Raw genomic sequence first — 6,914 nt, 5'->3', positions numbered from 1 at the left:
TGAATATCAATTCAATAAAAATTTAATTAATACAGTGAATAACGACATCTCTCGCCAGGACTGGTAGCTGTAAAGGTACTAACTGGGTGATAAATCTGTAATAGATTTCTCATAGATGGCGCTACGACTAAAAAGTCGTTGAAAGACCAAGTACAAAGACACGACGCAAGCACATAGAAAAATTCGTGAGGTCCGTTGGTTCGTTCCGTGGCTTAGTTGGTATAGCGTCTGGCACGGTATGCAAGAAGACGTCGGTTCGAATCCGACCGGATCGAAGGAATTTTTTCTGAGTGCTTTTTCTGAGTGTTCGATCTTTGTATTAATAATTATAACAAACTAGTGGAGTAATTTCACAAAAAATAATTGAATATCAATTCAATAAAAATTTAATTAACACAATCTTATTTTTAAATATTTTTCTCTAAGGAAAATACTGCTTCTAACTTTTTGTAATACTCTGTGTAAGATCGAACATGCAGCGAGTGACCAGTATCCTTACCGGCCTTTACGCACGCTTTGAACGATTGAATTTTTTTAAATTGTAGGTATACTTGAAGTAGGAAGGCTTGACACGCGGGAGTTCAACTTCCTACCGCTCAGCTGTTCTGTTTCAAAGGGTAGCCCAAACAAAGAGTGTTAGTATTTGTAAAATGTCACCAATTTTTTTTCCTGGCGATTCTTTTAACATATTCGGATTAGATATCAACTACTCATTTGCCTCTTAAAATATTTGTCACATTTGTCATCGCGTATAAAATGTATTTATTATAGCGTGTCTTATATACATATACAAATGACACCAAAAACATTCATATAAACCAATGTCACTTTTTGAACATTTTTGAAAATTCTAACCGTCGACGAACGTGTTAATATTATTTATACAGGTACGACGTGAAGAAGTATCAAGTTCTACACGGAATAAACGACCGTTCAGGTTTCCTGTTAACACACCACCGGACACCTATCGCAGTTATTTGAAACATCACTACACGTTACAACACTTTGTACCAATGCATATATAACCTTGTTCGGCACGCGTCTCCTTTAGGAAGAGGCCACAGGTCGTCTACCTAAAGGTATATACGTATAAATCTGCATTCGAAAAACGAGATGTATTATTACATATTTTTTGTATTACCAGGTGACGGGGCGAACAAGTCTTACGCCTGACGGTAAGCAAGCAATCGCAGTGCCACTCGGGAGCTTTAAATAGCAAGGAATTAGGGACACTGCGCCCGTCACCCTGAGACATAAGTTGATAACAAGGAAGAAAAAACAATGGAAGTGCTATAAGCCTCGATTACTATCGGAACCGATGCCGCCAAAAGTCCAAAACGCACACAAACATAATCTCAGTACAGAGTACTAAAAAAACCGACCTCAAAAGTACGTGGAATTACGTCTATTTGCTAAGTTTCATTGAAAAATCCCCTAGTTCGCCACTATACAGGACTTGATACTGGAGATAATAAAAATAGGTTCTCACTACGACACTACTCAAAGTATACTGAGAGAAAAACGCCTTGAATTGGAGAAATAGCAAAATCAACTAAATAATTGTTAAAAGTAATTGCTCCTAAATTAAAGTTAGGCGCTATTTATAAAAATGAATCTTCATGCGTGAACAGCCACCCTTTGAGGTGGATGATTTTCTTCAAAATGAAATGGGACCACTATGGAAATACTCCCTTTCCAACAAAAAAAGAATCATGAAAATCGGTTCACAAATACCGGAGTTATCGCATAACATACATACAAAAAAAAGAAAAAAAGAACATACAGTCGAATTGAGAACCTCCTCCTTTTTTGAAGTCGGTTAAAAATGATAAACACTATAAAATGACGATAATGATTGGCCATAGTTTCTAATTTAAAAATATGTAACAAATTCTGGTTTGTAATATAAATTAAACTTTACGCAGTCGTTATACCGTTGAATGTTCAATACCTTTATTGCAAGTTACGACGTTTTTATTTTATGTTGACATTTTATTCATCATGCTGCCATCTTGCGACCAGTGGCTGTACTACGACGAACGATTGACATCTGAACGAATAGATAATCAGAAAATTGAAAATTTATTAAAATAAGATGAGTAGGTCTTTCGAGACCTACTGTTGGCAACGTTCAGACGCTAATTAACAACTTCTACTGTATTTATTGTTCTGTGGTTGACAAGTCCCATGTGCCCGTAGTTTTACTAGCACCATTACTGCTCGGCGGCAGAAATAGGTAAGGTAAAGTACTTCCTCGGGTTCGATAAACATACTCTGTTTTTTTATCTCTGCTTACAACTTAAGCTGATATAAGTTAAGTAAGTTGGTACATGTTCAAACATGAGTCTGCTGAACTGAAGTATAAATAAATAAATTTTATGTCGATATCGTAAAATGAACAATCTTTGTTGAAGGCTAAAAGGTCTTTATGCTATTACGTTTTATGTTGACTTTTCTAAGTGAATGTCCACATTGTTCAATATGGCAGTTGCTTCGTGTGAATGAGGTCGTATTTTAGTGCCTACGCACTGGTTCCAGTAATTCAAATTAAGTAGCAGTAGCGCTCCTTGTGAAACAGTTCGTCCAGGAAAATTTGGCCTGTCTATAAGGCTATATATATATATAACATAATACGTAACAATTTAATAAACCACTAATTATTTACACGTATTGTCAGCGACGTGTGACGCAACGAGGGTGTCTGGTAGCCGGTCTCGAAAACGTCGGTACAGGACACCCTTCGGCCAAAACTCCTCCTTCATGAAAGTCGACAGATGTTGAGTTGGTACTCTCATTACAAATGAATTAAAATTCACAATGTGGCTGTCACCCGTATATATGTACTCCACAAAATTGAGAATTTCTCGACTTACCTCAGCGTCAAAGTTGTGATGCGGCTTCAACTGAGCGTGCGGGCGCGCGAATTCTCGGCGTGAGTAAAAGACGTTATGCACGCGTGCGTGGCCAGCCACGTCGCGTGCCAGGGCCAGCACAGCGCGCACGCAGCGTAGAGGCGTGGTAGTGCCGCACGTCTTCAGGATCCAGCGGCGGCGGGACACGAACATGCTGCTCTCACTGTGGACAAGAGACGTGGTACTTTTTGAATGCTCTACTAAATGGACTTTAAATCAAGCGTGTTAATATGACTTAAATTCATTTCACCTTATGAGTCGATATTACTTCAGCTTGAATTTATTTTTTCTACGCACTGAAACGTTCTATTGCGTGAGTCGAGCGGCCGGGACACTGGCTTTTTTTCAGCATTACAAAAGAATTTAAAGTCATTTGAAAAATATATATCGCATACTATATGTCGACCCCTCCTACGTAAAGTATCGTATGTCGAAATTGCCAAGTTTACAGGGCAGCGTTTTAAACTTCTGAATTCACTGAAATAACCATGATACGTGACTTTAGCATTTCTCAGTTTTATTCGGCAAAGCTTGTTACTCACATAGAGTATTATAAAATTCTAGATATCGGTTAGATGATCTATTAGATGATCACTCTGTGAGTAACGAGTGAATTCAGAACTCTCAAATACTCCCCTGTAAACTTGGCAATTTCGACATACGATCCTTTACGTAGGAGGGGTCGATGTGTTCTGTTCTGTAGTTCAGTTGATAAAAAAGAAATATTTTTACATGTAAAGTGTTGAATACAGCCGTTGTCTTGTAAAATGTCGAGGTAAGTTTGTTTTTTTTTCCTCAATTATATCCTCAATTTTATTATATATTTTTTCCAAAGTGAATGATTCAACAGTTTCACTCTTATGCGGAATCAACCAAAGCCATTCGAGCTTGTAAACAACATAATAGTTGTATAGCCCCGCACTATGGAAGCCCTGTATCGGTGGTGCCATGGACACAAACATAGACACTACAAATTAGACACCCAAACTCACGAGAAAAGCAAATGGGCATACAAATATTTATCCCGGTTCGGGAATCAAACCGGGACCACTGCGTGGCAGACCATAGCAAAACTTTCGTTTACTTAAAGCTTAAAACTGGTGATTATAAATACGTAGCCAAACAGTTTTGTGTTTCATAAATGCACTTTTATTAATTCAAACTAATTTTGACAATGACTTACTACACTGTGGTAAAAAACGAAATAACTGAAGCGCTTTGGTTATCCTTTTTTTTTCAGTGCGGTAACCGTTCGGCCACTGAGGCAGTTAATAATTAATATTATATTAATATTTAAGTTAATAATTCATATTTTCATAAATTCTCAATTTTTAAAGAAGTCACTTCGAGGTCTTTACTTACGCATCATCAATTATAAATTGTCGTATATCAAAACTGAATTTTCGAAATACTTACAAAATAGATGTTTTAAATTCATGTATTTGTTATTGCTGACTGCCGTTACGTTGCCGAGCTCGAAACGTTGTTTATTTAAAAAAAAAAAAACAATTATAAGCGATTCAGATCCGAAAAAATAGTTTCCTTTTGTTTGTGCAACAATCGCCAAAAACCTAAGATCTCGATATGACGAAACAGATTTTAAAAGAAACGTTATTCCTCCACACGTCACCAATCGCACATGCCATTTGGCTTGTGCCAAATATAACATAACCTAACTTCCGGTTAAAAAACTACCCTCAAAAGTCATTCATCCCCTAGTTTACAACCCATAGAGGTGTAATATTTTCTTCAAATTTAAATGGGACTACTTCTGAGGTACCCTCTTTCCAACAAAAAAGAATCATGAAAATCGTTTCACAAATGGCGTAGTTACCGCGTAACATGCATACAAAAAAAACATGCACACGAATTGAGAACCTCCTCATTTTTTTGAAGTCGGTTAAAACAATTAAAAAAGATTTTAAAAAAAGATTTGTAAAATCCGCTAATTCGTTCCGTGGCTTACTTGACACGGTTTGCTGGGAGACGCTGGTTCGACTTCTGCTGGATCGAACGAATTTTTTCTTGGTGTTAGTGGAGTAATTTCACAAAAATAAATGAATGTAGACATTTAACAAACTAAAACAATTCAAAATTATTTTTCCAAAATACGAAATTTAATATAGGTGGTTCCGATTTCTCTATGGTAGTCAAGCGGCCGATAATTCGAAAATATTCAACGCCATCTAGCGATATAACAAATTGTAACGTCTTAACATTTCCAATTCAAACACTATACGCATCATATTACACGGATCAAAGATTGTTATTGAAGCGGAATATAAATAACTTTATCTAAATGATGTTTTATTAAATGTTGTCAGTGGCTCGTGTCAACACTCTACTTTTATGGCCTCGTGTAACGCGTATAGCCGCTATCAGTGTCGTGTTGCCAAGTTAGTGTCTCCGTCATTAAATATAGGGTAATAATTGTCGGAGCAAGTTCAAAATTCAAAAGTGAAAGCAAAACACAAATATAAGAATTCTTTAAAATTACACTTGACATCGTCATACATATTTATTAATCGGCGGCCTGAACGGAAGCAAAGGAAGGAAGGAAGCAAATATGATGATGTCCATACACCGGAACACAGTAATGCTGACATTACTGCTTGGCGGCAGCAATGGTGGCAGTACTTCCCTGGACGAACTCCTTCACAAGGACCTCTACTGCTACTGATGATCATTGCGATGGTTAGTTTTGTTATCATGGTGGATTATCCAATGTCATTAAACAATGCATTACTACAATATAGTTCCAAAACCTGTTTGTACTAGCACAGATAATATCTTAAAACATTTAGGATAACGACTTAAACTAAAATTAGTTCATGTCCACTAATGAACAGCATCATTAGGAGGACAATTAGATGACTTAACAAATTATGATAACCTATGTAGTACATTAGTTCAATATTTAGCCTACTAGACGTTAAAAAGGTTAAAAAGGGAACCGTTTAGTTTATGATTTTTTAATGATTTACGGTTAATCCAGGACACACGATTGGATGTAAAAGATTATGCCTGGAAAGTGATAATTCATTGTTGCACACAGCATGATCTTAACTAAAGTCTGTTTCAATCCATTATGCCAGAAAAGTAAACAAACCGGTTTGTTTAAAATTCTAAAGCAATCAGTCAATAAATGAAATAAGTAACACTTTCACGTATATTTTGAAGATTTCGACTTGATATATCTCATAGTTTTTTCCACCAATATTCATTTAAATAAATGTTATTTTTAAAATGTTAGTTCCAAAGTGAGGTTAGTCACCAAATATAGATTTATGAATAGTCTATGGTTGCTTAGGGCTGTACGGAAATAACTCATTGTGTCCATTCAATTGAAGTTTTTGTAATCGATTAGTAAGTCGAAAATTGTATCACAATCGAACGAATATCTACATAAGTGTAAGGATTTGAAGGAGGATTTAAAATTAGATTTCGGAAACTTCAAATTCGCTTTTACTGGTTATGTAAGAAAAATTTTCTGATTTCATGTATGAAATATCATCACTCAGTGTTGAATCACATATTTTTTTATATCAGCAGCGAAATCGCAAAACCCATTTTATTATATAAAACCCAGTTATTTCAATTGATTCAATTAAATAAATCAATTCATTCGATTAATTAATCGATTTGTAGTTGGCAGTAAAGTTGGCCATCACTAAACTGTCCGTGGTCGGGTCAATGATTTGTTTGTTGACTTTTCTGGTACAATAGATTGGAACAGACTATAGGGTTGTGAACTAGACATCAGTGGATGCTGGGGTTTACAGATTCGGTAGGGCCGTATATTTTTGGGGTTTTTTTAAATAGACAAAATCAGCATCCGCATCTGCGGGTCTATTCCCGTATTCAGTCCGAAATCCGTCCGAAACAATTAGGTACTTATAGCACAGGACGTAGCTCAGGTAGCGTAGCGAGAAATCCTTTTAAATATAAACTGGGATTATCCTCATAAATAAATATTTATTACGTATTTTACATGTTGATTTT

Source organism: Hyposmocoma kahamanoa, unplaced genomic scaffold (genome assembly GCF_003589595.1).
Source record: "Hyposmocoma kahamanoa isolate Upper Pololo Valley unplaced genomic scaffold, ASM358959v1 65, whole genome shotgun sequence".
Lineage (NCBI taxonomy): Eukaryota > Metazoa > Arthropoda > Insecta > Lepidoptera > Cosmopterigidae > Hyposmocoma > Hyposmocoma kahamanoa.
The sequence above is the reverse complement of the archived record's forward strand: the minus strand, read 5'-3'. Positions refer to the sequence as shown.